The sequence below is a fragment of the Zootoca vivipara genome, chromosome 4, assembly GCF_963506605.1.
Source record: "Zootoca vivipara chromosome 4, rZooViv1.1, whole genome shotgun sequence".
NCBI lineage: Eukaryota > Metazoa > Chordata > Lepidosauria > Squamata > Lacertidae > Zootoca > Zootoca vivipara.
The window spans coordinates 9,620,913-9,635,446 of NC_083279.1; the positions used below are offsets into that span (position 1 = coordinate 9,620,913).

Consider the following 14,534-nt stretch of genomic DNA (forward strand, 5'->3'; position numbering starts at 1 on the left):
CTTCACCTTTCTATACAAAATGAATAAGAATTATGTATGAATTAGATATGAAATGGGAGTTAAGATGTAATTTTTTGATGTCGAGCTAAGAGTGGAAATGGTATGAGTTTATTATTAAAGGATGGTAAGAAGGGGAAGTGAAGAAGTTTGAAGAAACAAGATGTGATGATATTGTTCTGTATTTTTGTATTTTTTTTGTTTAATTTTTTCTTTCCCCCCCTCTTTTTCTTTTTCCCCCTATATGTGAAAATCAATAAAAAAATTATACATATATATATATATATATATATATATATATATACACACACATACATACATATATATATATATATATATATATATATATATGGATCAATCCATTCCAGACTTTTAAAAACAACCCCTAAAACTGCAATTCAACATGATTTTTTTTATCTAACGAGACCACTGATCCATAAAATGAAAGCAATAAACAATGGACTGCAGTCACAAAACCAATCAATCAATCAGTAGCTGAACTACGTTCCACACAGTCACAGTGACAAAAAACAAAAAAGAGCCGCAAAAACCAAAACACAAAATAAAGAGCAAAAATAGACAGTTTTTGCAACACTCAAATCGGAAGTGTGGCACTCAAGTCGGAGCAGATTCGGCTTCGAAAAATTTCGCAAACCAGAACACTTACTTCCGGGATTGCAGTGTTTGGGTTCCGAGTTGTTTGAGTACCAAGGCGTTTGAGAACCAAGGTTTACAAACTTTAGACAACATCTGAATGCAGCCCTGTATGGCAAAGTTTTTAATGTTTGATGTTTTATTATGCTTTTATGTTTGTTGGAAGCTGCCCAGAGTGGGTGAGGTCAAGTTCTATCCTATGAGCCACCCGTATCCTGCCCCCATACTAAACTATACAGCCATGCAGTGTAACTGGACACAGAATCATAAGAGTTGATTTATTTAATTAAAAAAAATCACAAGAGTTGGAAGGGCACCTTGAGGTTTAACCCCCTGCAATACAGGAACATGCAACTTCCCCTTAAGGGGATTGAACCTGCAACCTTGGTGTTATCAGCACAACGCTCTAACCAACTGAGCTGTCCATGCATAGCTAAAACCTTCTTAGGATGGAGCCCGCCAACACAGCTCTGACGAGTGCAGAAACACAAACGAACGTATTAAAATAACATGGTTGGATTGAGTTGGGTTGCGAGGGTCCCCCAATGGCATTTCTCAGAAAGCACAGTTACACCGTGGATGTCGGCACATCCGAAAGTAGATTTTGGAAACCACGAAGAACAAACCTCTCTTACAATCAGCTCGAAACATATATTTCACATGGTGCTGCGCAATCTATCCTTGGCTGCGCTAGAAATAATATTGTGAAGGATAAAGATAAGGACACAACACTGCTGTAGTCTGATTGCTTTTTAATGACACCAAGGAGAATTTCTGGATGATTTAGGGCATTTTTCAAGGGTACATTTCAAGTGCACCGGACAAGAATTATTATTGGTGGTATTTTATCTCAAACATTGACATTAGGGGTATCAGAAACTGGCTCTCGTTGGCAGTCAAATTTGGGCAGCTGAAACATGTTGCCTTCAGCCTATGTAGCTAAATCAATTAAACCTTCCAAAGAAGTCCAATTTGTCTGCAACAGTACAGAACTAGAAGAAAACTAGAGGAGGGTGTTTAAAAAGAGCCCCTTTAACAAGCCCAAAGCACACAGAGTTCACTATTAACAGAACATCCATATTTGCCACCTGCAAAAGACAATCCTGTTGTTACATTGTTCTAGTCCGCTGAATGGGACCAATTTTAAATCTTACTAGTACAGCACGTTCTCAACTATGTCAACAAAAAGAAAGCCATCAATGCTGAGCTTTTGCCTCGTTACACCAGAGTCCATTTTGGATGAATAAAAGGCTTTTCTTATCTAACTAGGATAATATTGACTTTACAGCAATCAAGTTTAACTTAACACTTCAGAAAAACAGGACACAGCATGTGACTCATTATGCCGGCTTAGAAGGTCCATATGGCTGGGGCTCTCGTTGAAATTCACCGTTATCATGTTAAATTAGCCTGAAAAACACTTAGCACAAGTACTTTGATAATCAATCAAGGGATCATTCAAAGTACATATTTTTTTATCGCAAGTCAGGGAAAAGGGCCATGAGGGTATCTGGAAAGCAATGCCCTGCTTTTACCCATAACATCAAGATGGGTTACCCCTGTGTTAGTTATAGCAGAAGTGACAACTTGCTACTGTTGACAGGCTTTTCAGCTTTCCACGCTAGGGTTAGTTATACAAGAACTTTAATCCTGCCCTTCTACCATGTAAATATTACTCCGGGAAGCTTACAATACCTAGTTAAGATCACAATTTCATAGCAAAACAGCAACAGTAAGTAGAGACAAGCATAACATAAAAACAGTGGGTAAAAGGTAGATTATAAAATTACACCCCCAAAAGCTTTCTCTAACAGGTGCTAGAGACACAATACTGTAGGATCACCCCCACTCTAATAATAATAATAATAATAATAATAATAATAATAATAATCCAATCCTAATAATGCTAATGCTAATACTAATACTAATAATAATAATGGGAAGACAACACAGGTTTTCATCTGTTTTAGTGTCTCTTAAAGGTAAAGGTAAAGGGGCCCCTGACCATCAGGTCCAGTCGTGTCCAACTTTGGGGTTGCGGCGCTCATCTCGCTCTATAGGCCAAGGGAGCTGGCGTTTGTTCGAAGACAGCTTCTGGGTCATGTAGCCAGCATGACTAAGCCGCTTCTGGCAAACCAGAGCAGCGCATGGAAACGCCGTTTACCTTCCCGCCGGAGCGGTCCCTATTTATCTACTTGCACTTTTTTTAAATACATTTTATTCCAATTTTCCAAATTCAACAAATTAACAAAACCAATCTTTTATACAAAATCTTATATTCACATCTTTTACCTTGCTCCGCCGAGCTATGACTTCCCCCCCTCCCTTCATGCGGGTTTCTTGTTAATTCCTTTTTTTTGCAGTTCCTTTTTTAACATATTGGTCAATTCGTAAGGTTTATTTTAGTCCTGCGAGAGTTTTTAATGATCTACAGTTTTTCTCCATATAGTCCACATATTTACTCCAGTCCTTTTGAAACCTTGTCTCCCCCTGGTCACGAATCTTGCATGTCAATCTAGCATGTTCAGCATAGTCCATCATTTTTATCTGCCACTCCACAATTGTAGGTAATTCCTGTAATTTCCATTTTTGGGCTAACAAAGTCCTAGCCGCGGTTGTTGCATACATAAACAGTGTTTGATCTTCTTTTCTAATCTCTCCTCCTATTATTCCTAACAAAAATGCTTCTGGTTTTTTTGGAAAGGTATATCTAAACATCTTTTTCAATTCATTATATAAACTTTCCCAAAATCTTTTAACTTTTTCGCATGTCCACCACATATGATAAAATTCACCATCTTTCTCTTTACATTTCCAGCAACTTTTATCACCCATTCTATACATTTTAGCTAACTTAACTGGAGTTAAATACCATCTGTACATCATCTTATATACATTTTCTTTCAAGGCAGTACATGCTGTAAATATTAAAGTTTGATTCCATAATTTCAACCACGCATCATATTCAATATTATGCCCCAAATCTTTTGCCCATTTAATCATCACTTCTTTTGTCAACTCATCTTTTGTATACCACTCCAACAACAGATCATACATCTTTGCCAAAAGCTTTGTTTTGCCTTCTAGCACTTCTATTTGAAATTTGGATCTTTTATCCTCAAAACCTATTTTTCTATCTTCTTTAAGCACATCATTTATTTGATGGTATTCTATCCATCCTGTTAACACTCCTTTAATGTCCTCAAAAGGTTTTAAACTCCATCCTTTTTCAGTTTTCGTCAAGATTTCCTCATACGTGGCCCGCCTCTTTTCCATATTATCTACTTGCACTTTGATGTGCTTTCAAACTGCTAGGTGGGCAGGAGCTGGGCAGGAGCTGGGACCGAGCAACGGGAGCTCACCCCCTTGCAGGGATTCGAACCGCCGACCTTCTGATCAGCAAGCCCTAGACTCTGTGGTTTAACCCACAGCGCCACCTGGGTCCCTTAGGCAGATCTATAATTAAAATGTGTGGGTTGCTGTTTTTTTTTAAAAAAAAGAAAGGTCCTGTTTTATAGCACCTGATTCTGCCTTTCTTTTCACCAACCCCCCGTCATTATTTAACGCGGCCTCCCTTTTCTCTCACACCTTGAGCAGTCTGGTCAAGACAGCGACTGGGGTGGGGGTGGGCAATGCGGTGACCTTCCAGACCTGCTTGGACCACAACTCCCTCAGACCCAGGCAGCATGGCTAATGACCAGAGGGCGAGAATTGTAGCCCACCAACATCCGCAAAGCCTCCACTCGGCTCACAGAAGGCAGTCCTCAGCTTTGGCAGGTTGCACCTGTGCGGAAAATGGAGTTGTCTGCCTGCATCCAACACAACACCCTGCTGGGAGCAGAGCATTTGAAGGAGAAGGATGCTAATGGTGGACAAGTCCTTTTTCAAGGAAGTCAATCTGTCCTCAATGGTCTTCTCTTGCAAATACAGTGGTACCTTGGTTCTCAAACACCGAAAACCTGAAAGTATGTGTTCCGGTTTCCGAACGTTTTTCAGAAAACCGAACGTTCTATGCGGCTGTCGGCTATTGTTTCTGGGGCACCTGCACCAATCAGAAGCCGCGCCTTGGTTTCCGAACATTTTGGAAGTCAGGCGGACTTCCGGAATGGATCAAGTTTAGCGCTTTTGTTTTTGCTATTTATTTTGCATATTTGTTTTTGAGGCTTTTTCGGTTAATTTGTTTTGGTGACTGTGTGGAACCCAGTTCAGCTACTGAACTAACAATGACTAACATCAGTGCAGGTAAGAAAAAATAATAATTTTTATTTCTATCATCTACAACACTGTCTTATTTATTTTATAGTACCGTACAACACATTGATTATTGCTTTCATTTTATGGATCAATGGTCTCATTAGATAGTAAAATTCATGTTAGATTGCTATTTTAGGGGTTGTTTTTAAAAGTCTGGAATGGATTAATCTGTTTTGCATTACTTTCTATGGGAAAGCGCGCCTTGGTTTTGGAACACTTTGCTTTTGGAATGGAATTCTGGAACGGATTAAGTTTGAGAACCAAGGTACGACTGTAATGGCTTATGGCAACGGCCCACTGGCCTATGACTCAGTTATCCTTGTGGTGCAGTTTTGCTCATGCAAGTGAAGCCATTGCCCAAGAGTGACTTCCCAGGATGCACCTCCTCTCTCCAATTCCAACCACCTTCCTCTCCAACTATGAGTCATGCCAAGGCCCCCTTAGGGGATGTGTCTATCAAGGGCTCGGATCTCCAACAATATCATTTGAACTAGGAACTCGCCTGGAAAACAGGCAGACTCTGTGCTGATAAGTGGTCATCCAAGTATTTAGTACAAATATTCAAGCACAGAAAACAACTCAACCCTTGCAACCCGGCTGACTGTTGATACGTCCGGCGTTATTTGCAAATCAAATGCAAGCATATCCCCATGCACAATAAAGGACGTAGGTCTGGAAGATTGCAAAAAGGAAAAGGACCAGCGCCATGTAGGACAAGCGTGAATTGGGACGCTGTCAAATCTCCAACATCAAGCCAATCGGATCCCTATTGTGAACAAGTATTGCAGCACTGTGCATAAATTTAAAATTCTATGCACGTGTGATGCACCAATTTTCAAGATGACCGTTGCATTGGCAAAGCAACAGTATAGTCCAGTCAGAAATGGTAGAAGTGGGTCAGGCATCCCCAAACTTCGGCCCTCCAGATGTTTTGGACTACAATTCCCATCTTCCCCGACCACTGGTCCTGTTACCTAGAGATCATGGGAGTTGTAGGCCAAAACATCTGGAGGGCCGCAGTTTGGGGATGCCTGAAGTGGGTCCTGCAACAAAATGTTACAGTATGCAGTGTTCCTGTTCAGGATTCCAGCCAGCCATGCCTTCGTTAGAGATCCTCCATTCTATTCTCCCTCCTCTTCACAGTCAGCATTCCATGTCTACTGAGCATTTTTCAGTCTTGGGATGCTTTCGGGGGGGCCGAGAGGAAGATTTTACCTTAGGGTTCCCCCCCCTGAATTTTTTTTTTGTACCTCTGCAGGTTTTGCTGTTTCCTAAGCCTGCTGATTCCACTTTTATGGGCTTGGATGGTGCTGTTTTTGGCTACAAAAAGATCCACACTCAGAGTCTGCTATTTTTATATAGAATTCCAGGATTTTTTTAATGCATGCATATCAGGCAAATACAGTGCCCTTTAAAATCCTAGGACGTTAGCAGCCAGCTATCTTTATTTGCAGTATTAAGTAGGTTATGCTGACTCACCGACGCAGGGTGCCTAAAATATAAGCAAAGGTGCAGTCGTCCAAGAGGAATCTGAAGAACTAGATAGAGGAAGCTACTGCACAGTTTCACAACTAAGATTCCTTGGCTTGTTTCTTTTCATATACTACTGGGGAAACAGAGGCCAAGTGCTGAGGGCAATTTTGAACTCAGAACTTTCTAGACAGGCTACTTGTAAAACTGGCTGGATATGTCCAGAATCCATAACACGTGACTGATTACTAAAAAAAGTTAGTTCACAAAAATGAACTGCTTCCTTTCCGAGCAAGCCCCCAATTTTTCAGAGCCAATCTATTATTGTTTTTTCTCAATTTATTTATTTCATTTGGACAAACTATCCTATTTATGATGCACACTCTGTACATTCAGATCCCCAAAGACTGAAAATTGAAATCATCGTTCTCGATAAATAATGCCCTACACACACATTGACAAACGTCAGCAGCCTAAGGAAGGAGATTCTGCATTTCACATTCAATTAAGAAATATTGCTAAATCTGCTTACCATATACGCTCAGCTTTAGACTCTTAAAACAGAAAATATAAGGCAGGAACCAGAAAAATACAGATTAGCTACTGCAGGCCACATGGCCAAATCTGATTACCTGCTAGCTCCTCTGTTGCAATTTCAGAAACAAGAGGGGCATGTGGAAAGAATGGCCTCCCTGATCAATGGAGCTTGCTAGCAGTCCACTTTGGACAGCCAGAGCCTTAGCTGCCAAGTATCCTGTTTTTCGCGGGAAACCCCCGGATTTTAATCCGTTCCCCGCTGTTCTCCCGAATGGAGAAAAATCCCGGAAATACCCCGGATTTCCTACCTGCCAGGGAGCCTCCATTTTGGGTGCCGCTCTTCCCATGTGTGGACACCAGAAATCGGGCAGAGCGGCCCCAGATGTTGCTTCTACGCATGCCCGGTGGCCAAAAATGCTGCCGATCCCGCATTTTTCAGCGGGAGACTTGGCAGGTATGGCCAGAGCCCAAACTCATTCCTTTCCCTCAGTGTAGATCAGGAACAAAAGAAAAATAACCTTAAGAAAAGTGTTCTTTAATACAGTATTTCAGTTTTAGAGTATAGCTTGTCATTTCAATTTTTCTTATGCTTGTTATGGTAGCATCTACAATGGCTTCTACAGTCATACCTCGGGTTGAGTACACTGCGGGTTGCGTACTTTCAGGTTGTGCACTCAGTGGACCCAGAAGTGTTGAGTACTTTTCGGGGTGCGAATGGCACCCCGGAACGGATTGGGTACTTAACCCAAGGTACCACTGTATTAGAACTTGTCCAAATTTTTATTCCAGCTTCCTCCTACAGCAGGGGTCAGCAAACATTTTCAGCAGGGAGGGGGCTGGTCCACTGTCCCTCAGACTTTGTGGGGGGGCGGACTATATTTTGAAGAAGAAAAAATGAACAAATTCCTATGGCCCACAAATAACCCAGAGATGCATTTTAAATAAAAGGACACATTCTACTCATGTAAAAACACCAGGTAGGCCCCACAAATAACCCAGGGATGCATTTTAAATAAAAGGACACATTCTACTCATGTAAAAACACCAGGCAGGCCCCACAAATAAGCCAGAGATGCATTTCAAATAAAATGACACATTCTACTCATGTAAAAACATGCTGATTCCCGGACCGTCCGTGGGCCATATTGAGAAGGCGATTGGGCCGCATCTGGCCCCCGGGCCTTAGTTTGCCTGCCCATGTCCTACAGTATTCCAGGAATCATCTTAGGCTAAATGCTTAATACACAGCTCTTCTGAGAATTTACTGCCCCTGTTTCCACCTCGAGTCACAGTGCCATGCACAATGCTTCACCCGCTCTGTAGCCCATGTGGATAATGAGGCTGCCGTGGCAGAAAATGCAACTCTACCCAAATATTTTTGTGTGGAAAGACAAGAAGATACCCTGGGCCAGAATTATCTATTTTGTCCCCTTAATGCTGATTTTTCAGAAGGAAGAGGATTACTAGTACAACTACCAAGAGAAAGCAAAATAAGATTTAATGTTAATCCTTAAAGAAAGAAAAAGTGAAAGACAAGTCTTGCACAAAATTTTTAACTCACTCTCTCTACAGTCTTCTTCAGTGAGAAAAATAAAAAAATAGAAATTACTGTACAGTTTTGTGAGTGTTTTTTTAATGTGTGGTTAAAAGGAGTAACTCTTTCAACTTACAAATCATAACCTCTATAAGGAAAGCTATTCTGAAGCCATAAATTAAACCAAGCATTGCCAAGCTAAAATTACGCTCACTTTGAAGTTTCCCGCTTGCTAATGTAAAGACTTTTCAGGCCCCACAAACAGACTCATAGAAATTGCAGCGCTGAAATTTATTAGGGAACGACCCTCAGCTTTGCTATCACATATAATCCAAAACAGTCCAGTTGCTTGAGAAACCTCAAAAACAAGGCAATCGTTCTTCTCTACCTCAAAGATAGGATATATCGTGCAAAATGTAACCCAAAATTGTTAAGGTACCCCCCAGAACGCCTCAATCTGAGTGTATGTACAATCTATGAACACAGAGGTGGGGAATCTGGCCCTCCAGATGTTCTTGGACTACAAAGCCCATCATCCGTCATGCTGGCTGGGACTGATGGGAATTGGAGTCCAATGACAACTGGATCCATCTTCCCCATCCCTGGGCTACTGAGGGGATCCACATTTTGGGGGTGCCCTTTGCGCTGAGACAAAATCTATGATTACCATCACCCAGCCCTCTGTTTCCTCTGACTCAGTGTATCACCTGGGATCATGCTGAGCTTTCAAATCACTCAGAAGCAGCAACATTTCTTGCTGTTTTCCAAATACTCTCAGAGCCTAGTAAGGGGAGAGACAGCTACCTTCACCTGCCCCTTCCCAGGCTCAAGACCTGCATTTGAGGACCCTTCAGTGCCAAAATGGGACATGAGCAAAGAACAGGGTGGATAAAAAAATCAATGATTTTTTTTTAAAAAAATAAAAAATAGATTTTTTTAAAAAATTAAAATTGGATTTTTTATTTAAATTGGATTTTTTAAAAATAAATTGATTTTTGAGAGAAAATCTTTCTAAAGGTAGTTTTCTGCTTAAGTTACATTATAGTCCAAAGCCTATTCATCAGGAAATAAGAATTTGTTTTAAGTTTTTCATGTGTGCTAAAACTCATTCTAAGTTGTTGTGTTTTTGTTTAAACAGTTTAACCACATCAGTTAACAAACATGGATACATATGCTATAATGTTATTGTTTTAGTTAAACAAATTGTTTAAATTGTTATTAAGGAAATGATTTTTTTTCTCCTTCCAATAAAGTACAGCAGAAAAGTTGTCCAAATATAAACAGTTAACTTATTAAACTTCATGGATCCTTCATGGATCACTGCCTTGTCGTGGCGAAGGGGCTTAAATAACTTAGAGAAGTTATGTTTTGACCAAACGTGATCCACCTGGAGAAGGAATTGGCAAGCCACTCCAGTATCCCTGCCAGGAAAACTCTATGGACAAATTGCTCACTGGAAGGACAGATCGTGAAGCTGAGGCTCCAATACTTTGGCCACCTCATGAGAAGAGAAGAATCCTTGGAAAAGACCTTGATGTTGGGAAAGATGGAGGGCACTAGGAGAAGGGGACGACAGAGGACGAGATGGTTGGACAGTGTTCTCGAAGCTACGAACATGAGTTTGACCAAACTGCGGGAGGCAGTGGAAGACAGGAGTGCCTGGCGTGCTATGGTCCATGGGGTCATGAAGAGTTGGACACGACTAAACGACTAAACAACAACTTATTAAACCTCACAATAATTTCACAATTATCGGTCTATGTATTTCTAATAGTATAAGCAAATCAGAAATTTTTTTTGATAGAATTGTAAAAACTACTCTCAAAATTTATTATTTCAAAAATGAAACCTTCATCTGGTTGTAAATATTAAGATTACACCAGGAAGAATGAGTCTTTCGGGGGAGGGGGGATGATTTAAATCAAGTCTGACTGACTAGTGATTTAAATCAAATCTACCCTGGCTGGAAATGATGCATCGAAATGTGGGCTGCAAAAATCACTTCACAATAAAGTAGCACTCCAGCACAGAGCAACACTCGTGGACTCAAATGTTGAGACAGAGGAAGTCCATTGCTACTTTGGGCATCGATTTGGAAGCAGCACTTCCAGTAAAAGGTAAATGTACCCCTAACCACTAGGTCCAGTCGTGGACAACTCTGGGGTTGTGGCACTCATCTCGCTCTTATAAGCCGAGGGAGCCGGCTTTTGTCCGCAGACAGCTTCTGGGTCATATGGCCAGCATGACAAAGCTGCTTCTGGCAAACCAGAGCAGTGCATGGAAACGCCACTTACCTTCCCGCCTGAGCGGTACCTATTTATCTACTTGCACTGGTGTGCTTTCGAACTACTAGGTTGGCAGGAGCTGGAACAGAGCAACGGGAGCTCACCTCGTCGCGGGGATTCAAACCGCCGACTTTCTGATCGGCAGTGGTTTAGACCACAACGCAAAAGCAAAGTTCATCTGCTTTTACACACACACACACACACACACACAGAGAGAGAGAGAGAGAGAGAGAGAGAGAGAGAGAGAGAGAGAATATTGTGTCTGTATTGCTAGTTAATTCTGAACAACTACTGAAAGCTGTTGCTCCCACTCTGCCTATGACATGCCTGAAACCAGAGGTCAAAACTCGTACCCAGTACCTCCTAATAAAGAAGCATTCAGAACACAGTTCCCTCCCAGGCTTGTGGCAGAGTTCCAGGAAATTGATGTGATGCGCAGTCTGGCAGATCTCAGTCCTACTACACAAAGCCTTTCTGCCATCAAACTGATTTATTCCAGCAGAACCTTGCAGAAGACTCTTAGCCTCCATCACAAGAACTCAGGCTGAAGTTTTCTAAACGTGCTTTTGACTCCTTCAGTTCATGCAGCAGAGAAACGCAGGTTGTTCACAATGTTTTGTTCTTTCAGAACAATGCAGCATTTTTTGTCATTTAGGGGTAGCTACGCAGGGAAATGATCTGGAACACAGCAAAGCCTAGGGCGCATCTTTAAAGTACTTTATTCCTCTAAACATATCAGGCAATTTCTAGGCTTATATTCCTGAAAACGTTTTCAGAAATCTCCTAACATTCTGGAATATTTAGCTGCCTTTGCTGAAAATTTGTTTCACAATGCCACTTTTGGTTGATGTTTTAATATGTCGCTACGTTAAATGTTGGAAACCTCCCTTAATTTTAAGGCGGCCAGGGCAGTGTTAGAAACTGCGATAAAAAAGCTATCCGCCACAAGGCTCCTGGGTTGTGAGTGCCAAAACAAAGTGTATAGTTGCGCGTGTATATTCAGCAACATTTTATACTTTTTGAAAAACATGACCTAAAATGTGCCTATTTTGGTGCTGCGCTACTCTGCAGGTCAGCTGATTTGTGCAACAGCGCAGCACCAAAAGACATGCAAATCAGCTGATTCATAGGACAGCACACCACAAAAAAATACGTGGCAACCATAATGTATAGTTTTGGCCACAGGAAGACACTATATAACGCCTGAAAATAGAAGGGGCAGTTTTAAAGTAATAGCTTCTGCAGCCAAACATTTATCATCACTTTTGTGCGCGCGCATACACACACATACACATCTTCTCTTACTACACCAGTAGAGTGAATAATTCTACTAAGAACTGTTTTGGGTGACTGATCGCAAACTATGAGGGTGGTAAAGGTAAAGGTAAAGGGACCCCTGACCGTTAAGTCCAGTCGCGGACGACTCTGGGGTTGCGGCACTCATCTTGCTTAACTGGCCGAGGGAGCCGACGTTTGTCCGCAGACAGTTTTTCTGGGTCATGTGGCCAGCATAACTAAGCCGCTTCTGGCAAATCAGAGCAGCACACGGAAACGCGTTTACCTTCCCGACAGACCTATTTATGTACTTGCACTTTGAGGTGCTTTCGAACTGCTAGGTGGGCAGGAGCTGGGACCGAACAACGGGAGCTCACCCCGTCACGGGCATTCGAACCACTGACCTTCTGATTGGCAAGCCCTAGGCTCTGTGGTTTAGACCACAGCGCCACCTACGTCCCACCATGAGCGTGGTACTACTGCACTAAGATCTCCCAGGTTAACTTAATATTTTAAAAGCTTTTGACGGACCTGCCCGTAGCTACAATGAGTTACCTATTTATAGTCCAGTCCTGCATCTTAATGGATCAGGCAGGTGGCATGAATGTTTGCTTGACACAAAACGCCCTTCACAGGAGAAATGTGCAGATGTGATGCTGCATGCTGGGCAAGTAAATATTCTGCACAAGAAAATTTAATTCATACTTCCTGGAAGACACAATGAAGAAAGAGGAGCTTCGGCCTAAGTAGTTCTGTGATGGAATAAATCCAAATTAATGAGCTAATTCATAGCAAATCCTCAGTTCTGAACCTGTTGAATGCACTTGCTTTAGCTCAAGTTTGAGACTGCATGAAAAGTGCAGACTTCTAGACTTCTAGATAAACCTCATTGCCAGTGTGCACCTACTATATGGCTAAAGCGAGATGCTCTATAAGAGGCGTATATAACTTCAAAACTAACGTGGGGCTTGGTCCTCAGCTTTCCATCCCATAGTTTAGCATGGTGATGAAGATTGTGTCACCTGTGTTCTCTTGAGCACAGGTGACTCCACACAGGAGTGGTCAACTAGCTGTGCAGCAAGACTTTTCAAACAAGTTGGCTTTTAATCCTTGTGAAGCAAAACAAAGCACCCAGCCATTCTTAGAAAACCTATTTATTTATTTATTTAATCCTGCTTCCTTTGCATTATTTCCCTTTAAGCTTTGTCTGAAGCAGGTTGTTTTGGCCTTTCAACTATTGAGCTGAGTAAGGGCAATTGTGGATCACACTGAATCAGAACTGGAAAAAAGTTCGAAATTCATCGCATTTTGATTACATTGTGCCTCAAGCAACTCAGCTCATTATAACAGCAGTTATCTTAGAATCATAGCCCTTTAACTTGCTTAAAGGTGTTAAACTTGGGCTGGATTGGTGCTCCAAGATATTCTGCAGAAAACTCATGCTAGTTTAACCGAAATAGAGTATCTACACCAAGAGAACTTGCCATTTCATTCCATGTTTCTGTCCCTGCCTGCACTAAATAGAACAGATTGCAGACACCTGCGATTGCAAAACTGCTGCAGGCCACATGAACTGAGAGGCATTAATAAAAGCTTGTAAAGATCTCCGGAACTTTAAAGCGCCAACAAAGTTTTCTAGGCAACAGATGTGACCTCAAAAGCAGCCCTGGTAAAAGTCACCAGAGCCAAGCTTTTAGTGGCTACTGAGTATCTGATACCCCAGACCCACATTTCCCTCAAGGAGTATCTTACACCTGCTTCCCAGATAATCTCATATATGGTGAGGCCATAGCAAGCCAAGACCAGGTGCTCACCTTCAGCCACAAAGCTGTGTCATGAGCCTTCAGTGTATTCCAGATAAGGTACAATTGGGGTTTTATTAGGGCACAGAAGCAACCCGGACAGATTGCACACTGCTAGGGTAGTAGTACACATTGGCAAGAAGCAACACTATGAGCCAGCAATACAAATGAAGTTAGTTCTTTGTCGTCATCCTGTAACTGCAAGTGCCAAGCCAAGAAATTGCCCATCTGGTTGCACCTTGAAGCAACTGCCATAGCAGAAGATTCGGGAATGATGGGGTTTTTCCCATTAAAAATGAGGAAAACGCTTGTCCAAGATACAAGGTCATAACGAGAGCCCCGGAGGATCAGAACAGAGGCCCATCTAGTCCTGCATCCTGTTCTCACAATGCGCAACTGGATGCCTGTGATAAACACAAGCAAGACCCAAGTGGAACAACAGCACTCTCCTTGTGATTCCCTGCCAAGAACTGATATGCCTCCAACAGGTCTCCAAACCATGGGCCTATCTCCTTCATTGCACCTGAATGCATTTGTCTTAAGAATTAGCATACTCCTGCATATCAAACACAACTTGGTATCTCACATCTCTTGTGTGTTTCCTTCCTCCTCTCTAGTCACCTGAAGCAGCGGTTACGGAGGTTTCATTACTCAAAAGCAACATCTGAGCTAGATTTCGATCCTGATATCAAAGATACAGTGGTACCTCGGGTTATAGACGCTCCA

General features: G+C 41.9%; 1 protein-coding gene across 6 annotated transcripts in view; it reads right to left on the minus strand.

The window, feature by feature from the left end:
* TBC1D4 (TBC1 domain family member 4) overlaps positions 1-14,534 on the minus strand; it is a 90,922-nt gene that overhangs the window by 73,653 nt on the left and 2,735 nt on the right. The window contains exon 1 of one of the 6 annotated variants that reach the window (XM_060273327.1): positions 10,836-10,928. The exons of the other annotated variants lie outside the window; for them this stretch is intronic. The gene's annotated coding sequence lies outside the window, so the exon portion shown is untranslated. Of the gene's footprint in view, positions 1-10,835; positions 10,929-14,534 lie in introns of those variants that run through there. 6 annotated transcript variants of the gene reach the window in all.